This window comes from Silene latifolia, chromosome Y, assembly GCF_048544455.1.
Source record: "Silene latifolia isolate original U9 population chromosome Y, ASM4854445v1, whole genome shotgun sequence".
NCBI classification, from domain to species: Eukaryota; Viridiplantae; Streptophyta; class Magnoliopsida; order Caryophyllales; family Caryophyllaceae; genus Silene; species Silene latifolia.
Window position 1 is genome coordinate 327100915 of NC_133538.1, and position 16860 is coordinate 327117774.

The 16860-nt window shown below is 37.7% G+C and overlaps 2 non-coding genes across 2 annotated transcripts; both read left to right on the forward strand.

The window, feature by feature from the left end:
- Nucleotides 1-3993: 3993 nt before the first annotated feature.
- LOC141637031 (small nucleolar RNA R71) lies at nt 3994-4100 on the forward strand. Its single transcript, XR_012541595.1, has one exon. It is a non-coding gene; the product is annotated as a small nucleolar RNA R71 (small nucleolar RNA).
- An 8114-nt stretch (nt 4101-12214) lies between these two features.
- Nucleotides 12215-12321, forward strand: LOC141637032 (small nucleolar RNA R71). Its single transcript, XR_012541596.1, has one exon. It is a non-coding gene; the product is annotated as a small nucleolar RNA R71 (small nucleolar RNA).
- The last annotated feature ends 4539 nt before the right edge of the window (nt 12322-16860 follow it).

Below are 16860 nucleotides of genomic sequence, written 5' to 3' on the forward strand. Positions count from 1 at the left end.
CTTCTTCCCACAATCAATGTTGAGCCATCTATCTACCAAAAGCCTCAAAGAGTTGAAAGGCTTGGTGTGCACTCTTCCAATGTTCAAAGCCGATTCAAGAAGAATAAAATCAAGTTTGGTGAAATGGTTAGTATCTTTCCTTGCAATAATGGTGTTGCCTATGACCTTGTGCCATACTCTTATGCCCGGATGGTGGACTAAAAGAGCACGACTCGCATGAAAGTCCTCAAATTTCCTCCCGGAAATTGCCTCCCAAAGAGGGTCGGGGTCATACTTTCCATAGTTCTTAAAATAACTCGGTTCATCACTAAGACCCAAAATTTCACTCAATTCCCTAAAGGAAATGCGTCTACTAACATTAGCTAGACGAAACTCGAGATTCTCCCTACTCTCAACTTTGGTGACTTTCAAAGAACTCAAAAACTCCAAGGTAAGGGAGGGGTATGTCAATTCTTTTGATTCAAACAATTTTTCTAACCCCATGGCTTTGAAAAAGGCTCTAGTTTGCTCAAGGACACCCAACTTTCCCAAGGTGTCCTCACAAATAAATTTGGTGGATTGAATTGATTTCCTAGCAAAGTTGGCAAAAGTATCTCTATGGGTTTTGGAAATAAAAGTTACCTCCGGATATTGCAAAAGTTGATCGATTTCCAGAGTAGAAGATGTTGTTGCTCCCATAGAAGGTTGTTGTTGTTGTTGCACTTCCAAGTTTGGTGTTGCTACCACCATAGCCAATGCTTTCTTTGCTTGAAGAGCCTTTTGCCTTTGCGAAAGTGTCTTTGGTGCATTTGTTGCCTTTGTTGCTCCCTTAGTCCTTGCCATTGATGAACTAGCCAAGAAAAGAATGAAAAATCTTCAATTTGTAGTGCACCCAAATCGATTGAAAGGTGAAAGGCTTTGCCTTTAGGAATTCAAAAATCGACTCAAAGGTTGAAGATTTTGCTCTTGGTTTTGATTTTTATTGAATAAGGAGTGATTGATTTGTTGTTAGAAGGATGATTTGATTTGATTTTGGTGAATGTTATTGAGGGATTTTGTTTTTATGATGGAGAGGATGAGGGTTTTGATGTTTTGAAGTAGTGTTATGAATGAATGAATGAATGAATGAATGAATGACGGTGGGAGGGATTTTATAAAGACCGAAAAATTCGAACTGCAGGGGCAATCAGTGCGGATTATGCCCAATACGGGGGATTCTGCACTTTCTGGGTTTGATAAAACTCGCCTAAAAAAGGGCGGATTCAGAAGAAGACGCTCGGATTTGCTTGATACGGGACGGGCGGATTTGCCTGAAGACGGACGGATTTGAGTCCAGGAAATTTTCCTTGTTTTCCTCAGCAGAGAAGACGGGCGTCTTCTGTCCAAGACGGACGGATTATCAGAGACGGGCGTATTTCAGTTCTGGACACCCGGATTCTCTTACAGTCAAAAATCTTTCAAAATTTCAGCTTATAGGGACGTGCGTCTTCATCCCAGTACGCTTGGATTGCATGAAGACGGGCATCTTCTCCCCAATCCGTTTGGATTCTTCCCCTTGTACCCGGATTCAGTTCCATCCGTGTACAGTGCATGTCCCTTATCAACCTCTTATTTTTCTTCAAATCTTGTTTTCTTCATTGTGGGGGCACTACTAAGGCATGGATAGCCTAGGCAATTGCCATCCCCACACTAAGCGAAAGCACTACACATCAATTTGAGATTGTTAGTCCCTCCCTCACTTCTCTCAAACATGACAAATATCTTGATCAAAGCAAATAAAAATCCAAAGATGACAAAAATGCAATACAAGAATTGAAATGCGAGTTAGGGAGTTAGAAATATTTACAAATGGTGGTTTAGGAGGACTCCACCAAACTCTCATTCTTGATGAGATGTCAAAAGGGCATGTCCAAGGTGTTGTTGATGTTGCTCAACACCTTGAAAAAGTAATCGAAAGCTTGTTCATTATTATGGTAGAGGTCTTCAATAGACCTTGGCCCTTGTTGTCGGTCTTGATCGATGGCATTACCAATGTAGGGATTAAAAATCCCTTCAAATTCGTCGTCCCAAAGACCACAAACTTCATTAAGTTGATCATTGAAAATCTCTTGATTTGATGGAGACAACTCTCCCAAATTCTTCTCTTGGCCAATGAGGCCATCCTCTTCTTCTTTGGTTGATTTTGACGAGCTTTGCAAGCTCTCCTTGTCACAATTCACTTGCTCTTTGAATGGAGCATCTTCAATTTTTTCCTTCAATTGGAGTTTCGATTTCTTCCTTTCATCCTTTCGGCTATCATGATCAATCATAAAACATGGTTCATGCAAATGAGGAGCTCTCATAGTCTTGTCAAGATTAAAGGTTATGCTTTCATCTCCCACTTCTAGAGTGAGCTCACCATGTTTCACATCAATCACCGCACCCGCGGTGTGTAGGAAAGGTCTTCCTAGAATGATTGGAATGTTGGAATCTTCCTCCATATCAACAATGACAAAGTCCACCGGGATGAAAAACTTCCCAATTCGTACGGGGACATCTTCCCATATCCCTAATGGTGTCTTTGTCGATCTATCGGCCATTTGGAGTGTCATGTTGGTGCATTTAAGCTCTCCCATCCCCAACCTTTTACTCACCGAGTACGGCATGACACTCACACTAGCCCCTAGATCACATAAGGCTTTGTTGATCGTTGTGTCGCCAATGGTACACGGTATTGAGAAGCTTCCCGGATCCTTTAGCTTTGGAGGTGAACTCCCTTGAAGTATTGCACTACTCACCTTAGTGAAGGCGATAGTCTCAAGCTTCCGGATCGACTTCTTCTTTGTGAGGATATCTTACATGTACTTCGCATAGGCCGGCACGTGATTGATTAATTAAGTGAAAGGAATTGAGACTTCCAAATTCTTCACAATTTCCATGAACTTTCCAAGTTGATCATAAAATTTGGGCTTGGCTTGATGACTTGGAAAAGGAAGTCTAATCACAATGGGCTCCTTCTCCTTGACCTTGTCTTCATTTTTCTTTGAACTTTCTTCTTTTGATGATTCTCCATCTTTGGAGCTTTGCACAATTTCTTCCTTTTCACTAGCTTCCACAACTTCATCCTCAACTTGCTTCCTTTGTGCTTTATACCTTGTACCACTTCTCAAGTGAATGGCACTAACCGTTTCATGTCTAGGGGGATTACTTTGAGGTGGTAATTGCCCCTTTTGTCTTTGTGAGCTTGAAGATGCTAGTTGAGTCAATTGTGTTTCCAACATCTTGGTGTGAGCTAGGATGTTGTTGATGGTGGTTTCCTTTGCTTGGCTATCCATTTGCATTTGAGTGAAAATTTTTGGTTGATTCTTTTGCATTTGGAGGACCGCTTTTTGGACATCAAAACCTTGGTCATTTTGGTGATTGTATGGATTTTGATTTTGGTAACCTTGGTTTTGATTGTAGAAGGGTCTTTGATTTTGGTGTCTCATGGGTGGTGGAGTGTATGTTATTTGAGGGTTTTGAACATTTTGGCTTTTGTATGAGAGATTTGGATGGAATTTGGTGTTTTCATTGTAATAGTTGGAATAAGGGGTACCACTCTTGTATGCTTGGAAACCATTCACTTGTTCATTTGTTCCCCTACATTCACCTTGGTCATGTCCCAAAGTTCCACAATTCTCACATATCCCACTTGGGATTTATGAGGATGCCGTCATGGCATTAACATGATGCTTTGGTGATTTTGAGACTTCTTCAAGGCTAGCCATAGATTTTTCAAACTTCAAATTGATTGTGTCGATATGAGCACTAAGTTGAGCACCCAATTGAGTAACGGAGTCCACTTCATGTTTTCCTCCTCTAGTGGCCTTGCGAGGTCTACTATATTGTGAGTTATGGACCGCCATTTCCTCAATCTTGTTCCATGTTTGATTGTCATCAACTTCGGTGAACATTCCATTTGATCCCATGTTGAGAATGTTCCTTGAATCCTCATATAGACCATTCCAAAATTGTTGTACCAAAAACCATTCGCTAAGTCCATGGTGAGGACATGAGCGACAACTTCCCTTGAACCGCTCCCAAGCTTCATACAAAGATTCTTCATCCCTTTGCTTAAAACCCGTAATTTGAGCTCTTAGCATGTTAGTCTTCTCCAGTGGGTAGAATTTTTTGTAGAAAGCTAGAGCCAACTTCTTCCAAGAATCTATTTTGATGATGGCCTTGTCAAGGCCCTTCAACCATTGCTTCGCGGTGCCGATTAGAGAAAAAGGAAATATGACCCATCTAATTTGGTCTTGAGTCACACCCGTTTGAGAGATTGCATCACAATAGTCGCAAAAGGTTTCCATATGAGAATGAGGGTCTTCACTAGGCATACCCCAAAATTGGCTCCTTTCAACTAATTGGATGAAGGCGGATTTGGCAATAAAATTTCCGGTTAGATGTTGCGGTGTAGGAGTACCATTTGGTAGGTTCTCCTCGGTGGGTACGGAGTGTGATGAGAATTTAGGCATTGTAGGTTGATTTTGTGGGGTATTGTGTAATGGGTTCTCCTCTCCTTCTATTGCGAAAGGGTTGACGAACTCAATAGTTGGTTGAAAAACTTCACTAATACCTCTTAAATTCCTCCTAACAAGTCTCCTATTGTTCGTCAAGGTTCTTTCGATTTCACAGTCAAAAGGTAACAAATCACCTTGTGACCTTCTAGACATGCAAAATATCAAACAACTCGAAAACAATTAGAACAAACCTTGAGGAGTTTTACTTCCCCAAGGCGAAGAAAGACACAACTTATAACAATAAAAAGGAAATCTAAATCAAACAAACACCATCCCCGGCAACGGCGCCATTTTTGGTCGGTCCGTTTCGTGTTCACAATTAAAGATGTGGTCGTTGGGTCACGTCCGAATCAAAACACAATTTATAGCTTTACAAACAACTCTACAATTAGTAAAGAGGCAAGTAAAGGTCGGATCCCAAGGGACGAGTATTGAAATGAGATTTCTATTGAAACTAGTGGTGTCTTGGGGGTGTCACAAATTGGGTTGATGTAGAAGGTCACTAACTAAAATAGCAATGAAAATAAACTAGCAAGATGAATTAAAAGGGGTGTAAACAATTGATTAAAAAGCACTAGGGTGTCATGGGATCATATAGGAATCATGGGAATTGATCATACAAACATGTTCTCAAATTATAAGCAAGCGATTATTGTTGTGATGGATTGAGTTGGGTTATATCTTACAATCCTAGGAAAGTTTTGGTTCCGGAGCCGAATCGATTAGATTGTACAACACCTACAAGTCGACTTAATCTTCCCTACTCAACAACATGCATGGTCTAATGAGACTCGAGTTGGGTTATGTTTTACAAGTCTCATTGAAAAGATAGAAGATGGTAGTAAATGCAAGGATTCATAGGTTTAGCATTTCATCAAATATAACATGTGCATGAGTTGAGATCAAAACAAGCAAGCAAATAAAATATGAAAGCATATTAATTTAAGCATGAATCATTCCCCATGTTGGTTTCCCCTAATAACCCATTAACCCTAGCTAATAGACTACTCACTCATTATCATGTTGATCATGCTAGCAAGGTTGTCAATCATACCAACAAAATGAAACATGATGAGTAAATGAAAGTAATTAACAATAATTAAAAGAGATTAAGAGAATTATACCTACTAATGATTCCAATAATAAAGCAAAGATAAAAGAAGTACTTGAATGCTTGATTAAGAGGTTGTCAATCTCCCAATAATAACCCAAATAATCTTCAATTACCCAAAATAAAGGATGAACAAAAGAGAGATTAAGGAAATAAAACTTGTATTAGGACTTGATTAATTGTTGATTACAAAACTAAAGGGAGATTTGATTGGTATTAACTACTCTAATTGTTGATAAGAAGAACATGCTCCTCTAATTTAGACTAATGGGGTATTTATAGTGGAAATTAGGGAGGATGCATTAGGGTTAACTAAGGGCTAAACTAGTAATTACACTTTTTAGATTGAGCAGGGGGGAGCCGGTATTTTCCGAAGGAAGGGCTTCTTTCTTCGTAGCTTGGAGAAGAGGAAATCGCGGCTGTCTTTGGAATCCGGCGGATTAAGGTCGGGACGGGCGGATTCTGGCGATGGAATCCGAGCAGATTCAAGAGAATCCGGGCGGATTGTGGAGGTGGGATCCGAGCGTCTTGGTGGAAAGCCGCACGGATTCTACAGCTGGAGGACGGCCGGATTGGGGACAATCCGCACGGATTGTGCCTCTCGTGAGGCTTCTTCTTCTTTTCTTCCCTTTTCTTCATAAATTCCTTGGGGATTTCCTTGGGGACTCAAGGATCCTTTCTCAACATTGCTCATCTACTATCATATGTACAAAGGCCTTCTAATCTTGTCTCTCCTTGATGCTTGGTCATTGAATTCGATCAATTTAGTCTTGTTTTGCCATGAAAATGCAAGATTCTTACTCCTTTCCTACCAAGGGATCAAAATCTCAAAGAATATGCAAAACAAAGAACTAAAGATAAGAAATGACCCAAATATGCACTAAAAAGCATGGGAACAAGGCTAATTCGGGGGCTAAATATGCGCTAATTATGGCCACATCAGCAGGCCCTGATACGCATCCGAGCTTGTGAAATCAGATTTTGCAGGTTCACACTTAATTAAATGAAACAAATTTTCGCTTAATCAGATTCCAGAACAACTGAACAAAGTTTGGCTATACCAGATTCCAGACCAGCTAAACAAATTTTGGCTATTCCAGACTCCAGACCAGCAAAACAAAGTTTTGTTTTACCAAGTTCCAGACTGGCGAAACAATATTTTGCCATTCCAGTTCCCAAATTGGTAAAACAAAGTTTTACCAACTTCATTCTGGACCAGTGAAACAAAGTTTCGCTAATTCAGCCAGTATCCAGATTCCAGCCAGCTCCATATATTCCAGATTAGTATAACAAAGTTTTGTTGTTCCAGTCCCAGTCTCTAGCTACTCTAGACATGTAATATAAGAGGCCCATGTACGTTGTCTAATAACCTTAAGGGTACCCAATGATGAGGCTCAAACTAAATGACTAAATTGAAATTGACAATGTCGTAAATAACGGCTCTTTACGCTTATTTTCTGATAAATCATTCAAAATGGCATAAGACCACTTATTAGCTCTTTTATTTCCACTTATCCAACTTTGTTAGTTAATGACATAAAACCATTTCTTCACCTTTGTTCCATCCTTGAAATCCCATTTCATATTCAAGTCATACAATTAGTTATACATTTTTATTAATTGGGCCAAGTATATTAAGGCATCCCACCTTATCATAGTTCACTAGGAAGTACGAGTAGAAAACGCATATCTAATGGGAGATTGTTGGTCGTTTCGGCTTCATAGACATTTGCAAGTGATAAGGAAATAGACATCCTTTAACAATTTGGATTGATAAAGGTCAGAGCTTAACAATTGTTTTTAGTAGGAAACAAGGTATGGATATGAATGTAAGAGTTGGATTAAAAGTGGTTTGCTAATTCCTCGTAGCGCATACTCCGTTCTTGTTAAGGAATCGTACGTACGTACAAGAATATATTTTTAACAAATTTGAAGTACGTAAGAATAGCCAGACCATCTAAAACTCTATCTTCTACAACTTCGAGATTCAATAGACTATAGCCTAAGATCATTATAAATTCTCAATTCCATTATCACAATTGAGGGGAACACACGAAGACGAATATTTACATTCACGAAAGACCAAAAGAAGAATATAAATACAGATCACCCGTCTTAAATAAACTACCTGAGTTTCAAATCAAACCTCATACATTAAATTGTCCCAATTTTAATATAAGTGCATAAGAGCCATTAATTTACGATAAAGTCGAAATTCATTAATAGTCAACATCCAGATAGGCTTGAGGGTACCAATATAAAATACGTTTTCTTTACTCTTTTTATTCATCTTTTATTTATTATTTCCTTTACTTAACGTATTATCTGTATAATTGTATATAAACTAACCTATTTAACTTGTCCTTATAAATAATTGTATAAAGTTTGTTTCTACCATTCTTTTCTCTGTCTTATTTTCGTCAAATATATATAATATTAAAAATAAATAGTAGAGGTCGTCCGTTTGATGGGTGGTCCGGGTGCCTGACACCTTTCCTGACCATAACTTTACCCCCGAATCTGCAATCTTTGGTTTAGACCGGATTGACGGATCAGTCCTCATACCAGGGATCAAAAAGGGTCTTTTCCATTAAAATTATTTTTGTAAGTTTTTGTATAAAACCTACTGGCAAAACCATACTATTACATATTTCAAAAAGGAGATTTTTTCAAGAATCTCACAGAGTGATGGAGGGAGTGATGAGGTGAATGATGAAGCTATCAATGTGAGTGATGATGATTATGAGATCAATGATGATGAAGGGGATAATGAGAGTGATGATATGGCAACCTCAAGTGGTGATAATGAAGAAGAGGACTCCGATGATGATGGGATGAATGATGAAGGCAATTGAGGGTAAAGGATAACAAACACTTGGTTGATGAAGACTCACTTAGCATCCTTGCGATGGTACTTGTATGTTCCTTTTATACTCTTTTCTCTCATGTTTAACATAACTTGTACTTCATATTGCATTTCTAGTGTTGTTTTGGATTTTTGCTTGATTGTTGTCCTAGCACCATCAAAGGATCCTTTTCCACTGTAGCAACATCAAGGTGAGACAAATGTTTGCTTCCTCAAGGAAAATCCAAGATGACAATTGCATAGCATGCATGGCCTTGTGGCCAAACTTCCTTCCATAACCTTAATCGGTTTAGGGAAGTTTAGTCACAAGAACCCGAGTTAATCTCAAAACTGATAAAAATTTGAAAATTTTCGAAAAATCTCAAAACTATGCCTTTAATTTGAAAAAAAAAAATCCCAATAAATTTGGAAAAACAAAAATTTAAAAACATGTTGTTTACTTTGAGTACACTACGCCAAATAAGTCCTTAAATAACGGTCAGATAATGCAATTACCTTTTTTAAATAGAATCACGGAACCGTTATTGCAACGACGGTTGTTAAATATATACCACGGTTGTACAAACACGCGAACGCTATATAACATCAATAACGGATCTATAATACCGTTATCACAACTCAAGAACTGTTATAAAACTGTTGTTAAATATGTTTATGGCAACGGGTATACTTTTAAGAAACCGTTATTAAATCTTAATAACGGTTTCAAATCCGTTGTCGGAGTTTACTATTGACAACGGCTTAGTGGTTCCAAAACCGTTGTCTAGAGGTTAACCGGTTGCCCAACAAACGATTGGCGAAAGCAAAGGACACTAGCAAGCGAGGGACAAACCCCATCTCAATGTTTTGAATTGTGAAATGCGAAAGTTGTGAAAGTTCAAAGAGGAAAAATTTAGAATGCTAGTCTAATCCACTTTTGTATATTGACTTGAGCATTTCATTCCAAAAAATCTTTTTGTTATGCCACCTTGTCCAGCTTGGGAATATCCATGACCTTTACACTTGTGAATAATTCGAGACATGTCATTCTCTAATGCCCCTCAAATTTCATAGTTATAGGACCCTTTGTGTGTCTAAAGTACAAGGTAGACTATAAAAGGTTAATAGAAAGCTTTCACAAATGTATCATAGTTGGAAATGTGATCACTGTTTTTAGGGGTATTTTGAAACGGTCATATCTAGAGTTTTAGAGCTTCGATGAGGGTTATTGAAATTAGAGGTGAAATCTTATTATCTTAGCTTTCCAATGCATGATCACAAGCTTCATTCCGATACGTAACGAAGAAATGGCGACAGTTCGAAGTTAGGGTGGCAGGATTAGGCGCGACTCGCGCGTGTCGCGGAATTGGCTGGTCATTCTCTGCGTTGTTTCGTGATTATTATTGTTATTGTTATTATTATTATGTTTTTTGCAGAAAATTATTATTATTATTATTATTATTATTATTATTATTATTATTATTATTATTATTATTATTATTATTATTATTATCATTATCATTATCATTATCATTATCATTATTATTATTATTATTATTGTTATTATTGTTATTATTACTAGTACTACTATTATTAAAATTATTACTATAATTTTTATTACTATATTTATTATTATAATTATTACTATGATAATAATAATTATTATTATTCCTATTATTATTCTATTCTTTACCTAAACCTACTCTAACCTATCCTTGACTCTATAAATACCTTTAAACATTATATCTTTAAACCCTTTTAGCTTATTTTATTAACTTTTACACAAAATCTCATAAAGTTTAATAAGAGGCGAGAAGGAGGGAGATCTAGTAAAATTGAACTGTGGATTTTCATTCTAGCTAGCAAGATCGAGCCTTTATCATCGTAAGTTGTTAGATCTATCTCCTTAATAATTAGTTTACATTTAAATCGTTGTAGTTGTTGGCCTATTGGTGGAATAAGGCTAAACCCTAATGTTATAATTAGGGAATTAGATTATGTACGTTATTGTATGAAGTATTTAGTAATTGAATGTTGTTGTGTGATTAATTTAGGCGTCAAATTTATTGAGGAGCACCTGCTAGGCGTGAATAAGTGAAGATTGTGAAAAGGTAGGGATTATCCTTCATAATTTTCATTTATGTGATTGTTAAATGTATTTGTGTGCGTGTGTATATATATATATATATATATATATATATATATATATATATATATATATATATATATATATATGTGTGTGTGTGTGTGTGTGTGTGTGTGTGTGTGTGTGTGTGTGTGTGTGTGTGTGTGTGTGTGTGTGTGTGTGTGTGTGTGTGTGTGTGTGTGTGTGTGTGTGTGTGGTTGATTTCTAAATTGCGATTGTGATTACGAAAGTGGAACTATGTAGATACCCAGTATCTGCTGAGACTCCAACAAACACCCGATGATTATCGGACTATAACATGCTTTGGAATCGCGGCGTTTGATCGACAGTTTGTGTACAACTTTACGTCGGAAAACTTAAAACGATTTCAAAATAAAACTTTTCAAAACTTTTCGAAAGTACCTGGAGTGTTTAATGCACGACGACAGGGTTGCAATGACACTAACTAGAGTCAAAATCGACACCAGACCAAAAACCGACTCAAAAATTCAAATCCCGACTCCAACAACGAGTCAAACCGAGTCAACCACAAAAAAACAAACCATTTCAAACCTTCTATACTAAGATTTCCCGGATTCATGAATGGTCAAGTACCAAACATGTGACTACAAATCCTAGGATAGAACAAATCATGATTGCACTTGTGTAAAAGTGACAGGACAACTCGAAGACCCGCGACGTGGCTCGCGCCTCTTTGAGCAGCCCAGGTGGCCACGTCGCTCAAAACACACACAACCACTCATTTTCCTATAAATACCCCTCAAATTCCCCCATTTGAGAACTTACGCGAGTGTCTGCCCCCTCTTTTCTCCCTTAAAATTCTCGACTCGACTTCCTAAGTCACAATCCGACGCGTATTTACGACCTACCGATCGTAAATACAAGCCTTAAACATTGTTTGGTACCGTCATCGTGCATTAAATCACTTGACTGACCACTTCGACCACTACACTGTCACTAAACCTTGGTCATTTTGGTGATTGTATGGATTTTGATTTTGGTAACCTTGGTTTTGATTGTAGAAGGGTCTTTGATTTTGGTTTCTCATGGGTGGTGGAGTGTATGTTGTTTGAGAGTTTTGAACATTTTAGCTTTTGTATGAGAGATTTGGATGGAATTTGGTGTTTTCATTGTAATAGTTGGAATAAGGGGTACCACTCTTGTATGCTTGGAAATCATTCACTTGTTCATTTGTTCCCCTACATTCACCTTGGTCATGTCCCAAAGTTCCACAATTCTCACATATCCCACTTGGGATTGATGAGGATGCCGTCATGGCATTAACATGATGCTTTGGTGATTTTGAGACTTCTTCAAGGCTAGCCATAGATTTTTCAATCTTCAAATTGATTGTGTCGATATGAGCACTAAGTTGAGCACCCAATTGATTAACGGAGTCCACTTCATTCTTTCCTCCTCTAGTGGCCTTGCGAGGTCTACTATATTGTGAGTTATGGACCGCCATTTCCTCAATCTTGTTCCATGTTTGATTGTCATCAACTTCGGTGAACATTCCATTTGATCCCATGTTGAGAATGTTCCTTGAATCCTCATATAGACCATTCCAAAATTGTTGTACCAAAAACCATTCGCTAAGTCCATGGTGAGGACATGAGCGACAACTTCCCTTGAACCGCTCCCAAGCTTCATACAAAGATTCTTCATCCCTTTGCTTAAAACCCGTAATTTGAGCTCTTAGCATGTTAGTCTTCTCCAGTGGGTAGAATTTTTTGTAGAAAGCTAGAGCCAACTTCTTCCAAGAATCTATTCTGATGGTGGCCTTGTCAAGGCCCTTCAACCATTGCTTCGCGGTGCCGATTAGAGAAAAAGGAAATAAGACCCATCTAATTTGGTCTTGAGTCACACCCGTTTGAGAGATTGCATCACAATAGTCGCAAAAGGTTTCCATATGAGAATGAGGGTCTTCACTAGGCATACCCCCAAATTGGCTCCTTTCAACTAATTGGATGAAGGCGGATTTGGCAATAAAATTTCCGGTTAGATGTTGCGGTGTAGGAGTACCATTTGGTAGGTTCTCCTCGGTGGGTACGGAGTTTGATGAGAATTTAGGCATTGTAGGTTGATTTTGTGGGGTATTGTGTAATGGGTTCTCCTCTCCTTCTATTGCGAAAGGGTTGACGAACTCAATAGTTGGTTGAAAAACTTCACTAATACCTCTTAAATTCCTCCTAACAAGTCTCCTATTGTTCGTCAAGGTTCTTTCGATTTCACGGTCAAAAGGTAACAAATCACCTTGTGACCTTCTAGACATGCAAAATATCAAACAACTCGAAAACAATTAGAACAAACCTTGAGGAGTTTTACTTCCCCAAGGCAAAGAAAGACACAACTTATAACAATAAAAAGGAAATCTAAATCAAACAAACACCATCCCCGGCAACGGCGCCATTTTTGGTCGGTCCGTTTCGTGTTCACAATTAAAGATGTGGTCGTTGGGTCACGTCCGAATCAAAACACAATTTATAGCTTCACAAACAACTCTACAATTAGTAAAGAGGCAAGTACAGGTCGGATCCCAAGGGACGGGTATTGAAATGAGATTTCTATTGAAACTAGTGGTGTCTTGGGGGTGTCACAAATTGGGTTGATGTAGAAGGTCACTAACTAAAATAGCAATGAAAATAAACTAGCAAGATGAATTAAAAGGGGTGTAAACAATTGATTAAAAAGCACTAGGGTGTCATGGGATCATAGAGGAATCATGGGAATTGATCATACAAACATGTTCTCAAATTATAAGCAAGCGATTATTGTTGTGATGGATTGAGTTGGGTTATATCTTACAATCCTAGGAAAGTTTGGGTCCCGGAGCCGAATCGATTAGATTGTACAACACCTACAAGTCGACTTAATCTTCCCTACTCAACAACATGCATGGTCTAATGAGACTCGAGTTGGGTTATGTCTTACAAGTCTCATTGAAAAGATAGAATATGGTAATAAATGCAAGGATTCATAGGCTTAGCATTTCATCAAATATAACATGTGCATGAGTTGAGATCAAAACAAGCAAGCAAATAAAACATGAAAGCATATTAATTTAAGCATGAATCATTCCCCATGTTGGTTTCCTCTAATAACCCATTAACCCTAGCTAATAGACTACTCACTCATTATCATGTTGATCATGCTAGCAAGGTTGTCAATCATACCAACAAAATGAAACATGATGTGTAAATGAAAGTAATTAACAATAATTAAAAGAGATTAAGAGAATTATACCTACTAATGATTCCAATAATAAAGCAAAGATAAAAGAAGTACTTGAATGCTTGATTAAGAGGTTGTCAATCTCCCAATAATAACCCAAATAATCTTCAATTACCCAAAATAAAGGATGAACAAAAGAGAGATTAAGGAAATAAAACTTGTATTAGGACTTGATTAATTGTTGATTACAAAACAAAAGAGAGATTTGATTGGTATTAAATACTCTAATTGTTGATAAGAAGAACATGCTCCTCTAATTTAGACTAATGGGGTATTTATAGTGGAAATTAGGGAGGATGCATTAGGGTTAACTAAGGGCTAAACTAGTAATTACACTTTTTAGATTGAGCAGGGAGGAGCCGGTATTTTCCGGAGGAAGGGCTTCTTTCTTCGTAGCTTGGAGAAGAGGAAATCGCTACACAGGCTTTGGAATCCGGGCGGATTAAGGTCGGGACGGGCGGATTCTGGCGATGGAATCCGAGCGGATTCAAGAGAATCCGGGCGGATTGTGGAGGTGGGAGCCGAGCGTCTTGGTGGAAAGCCGCACGGATTCTGCAGCTGGAGGATGGCCGGATTGGGGACAATCCGCACGGATTGGGGACAATCCGCACGGATTGTGCCTCAGCAAGGCTTCTTCTTCTTTTCTTCCCTTTTCTTCATAAATTCCTTGGGGATTTCCTTGGGGACTCAAGTATCCTTTCTCAACATTGCTCATCTACTATCATATGTACAAAGGCCTTCTAATCTTGTCTCTCCTTGATGCTTGGTCATTGAATTCGATCAATTTAGTCTTGTTTTGCCATGAAAATGCAAGATTCTTACTCCTTTCCTACCAAGGGATCAAAATCTCAAAGAATATGCAAAACAAAGAACTAAAGATAAGAAATGACCCAAATATGCACTAAAAAGCATGGGAACAAGGCTAATTCGGGGGCTAAATATGCGCTAATTATGGCCACATCAGCAGGCCCTGATACGCATCCGAGCTTGTGAAATCAGATTTTGCAGGTTCACACTTAATTAAGTGAAACAAATTTTTGCTTAATCAGATTCCAGAACAACTGAACAAAGTTTGGCTATACCAGATTCCAGACCAGCTAAACAAATTTTGGCTATTCCAGACTCCAGACCAGCAAAACAAAGTTTTGTTTTACCAGGTTCCAGACTGGCGAAACAATATTTTGCCATTCCAGTTCCCAAATTGGTAAAACAAAGTTTTACCAACTTCATTCTGGACCAGTGAAACAAAGTTTCGCTAATTCAGCCAGTATCCAGATTCCAGCCAGCTCCATATATTCCAGATTAGTATAACAAAGTTTTGTTGTTCCAGTCCCAGTTTCTAGCTACTCTAGACATGTAATATAAGAGGCCCATGTACGTTGTCTAATAACCTTAAGGGTACCCAATGATGAGGCTCAAACTAAATGACTAAATTGAAATTGACAATGTCGTAAATAACGGCTCTTTACGCTTATTTTTTGATAAATCATTCAAAATGGCATAAGACCACTCATTAGCTCTTTTATTTCCACTTATCCAACTTTGTTAGTTAATGACATAAAACCATTTCTTCACCTTTGTTCCATCCTTGAAATCCCATTTCATATTCAAGTTATACATTTTTATTAATTGGGCCAAGTATATTAAGGCATCCCACCTTATCATAGTTCACTAGGAAGTACGAGTAGAAAACGCATATCTAATGGGAGATTGTTGGTCGTTTCGGCTTCATAGACATTTGCAAGTGATAAGGAAATAGACATCCTTTAACAATTTTGATTGATAAAGGTCAGATCTTAACAATTGTTTTTAGTAGGAAACAAGGTATGGATATGAATGTAAGAGTTGGATTAAAAGTGGTTTGCTAATTCCTCGTAACGCATACTCCGTTCTTGTTAAGGAATCGTACGTACGTACAAGAATATATTTTTAACAAATTTGAAGTACGTAAGAATAGCCAGACCATCTAAAACTCTATCTTCTACAACTTCGAGATTCAATAGACTATAGCCCAAGATCATTATAAATTCTCAATTCCATTATCACAATTGAGGGGAACACACGAAGACGAATATTTACATTCACGAAAGACCAAAAGAAGAATATAAATACAGATCACCCGTCTTAAATAAACTACCTGAGTTTCAAATCAAACCTCATACATTAAATTGTCCCAATTTTAATATAAGTGCATAAGAGCCATTAATTTACGATAAAGTCGAAATTCATTAATAGTCAACATCCAGATAGGCTTGAGGGTACCAATATAAAATACGTTTTCTTTACTCTTTTTATTCATCTTTAATTTATTATTTCCTTTACTTAACGTATTATCTGTATAATTGTATATAAACTAACCTATTTAACTTGTCCTTATAAATAATTGTATAAAGTTTGTTTCTACCATTCTTTTCTCTGTCTTATTTTCGTCAAATATATATAATATTAAAAATAAATAGTAGAGGTCGTCCGTTTGATGGGTGGTCCGGGTGCCTGACACCTTCCCTGACCATAACTTTACCCCCGAATCTGCAATCTTTGGTTTAGACCGGATTGACGGATCAGTCCCCATACCAGGGATCAAAAAGGGTCTTTTCCATTAAAATTATTTTTGTAAGTTTTTGTATAAAACCTACTGGCAAAACCATACTATTACATATTTCAAAAAGGAGATTTTTTCAAGAATCTCACAGAGTGATGGAGGGAGTGAAGAGGTGAATGATGAAGCTATCAATGTGAGTGATGATGATTATGAGATCAATGATGATGAAGGGGATAATGAGAGTGATGATATGGCAACCTCAAGTGGTGATAATGAAGAAGAGGACTCCGATGATGATGGGATGAATGATGAAGGCAATTGAGGGTAAAGGATAACAAACACTTGGTTGATGAAGACTCACTTAGCATCCTTGCGATGGTACTTGTATGTTCCTTTTATACCCTTTTCTCTCATGTTTAACATAACTTGTACTTCATATTGCATTTCTAGTGTTGTTTTGGATTTTTG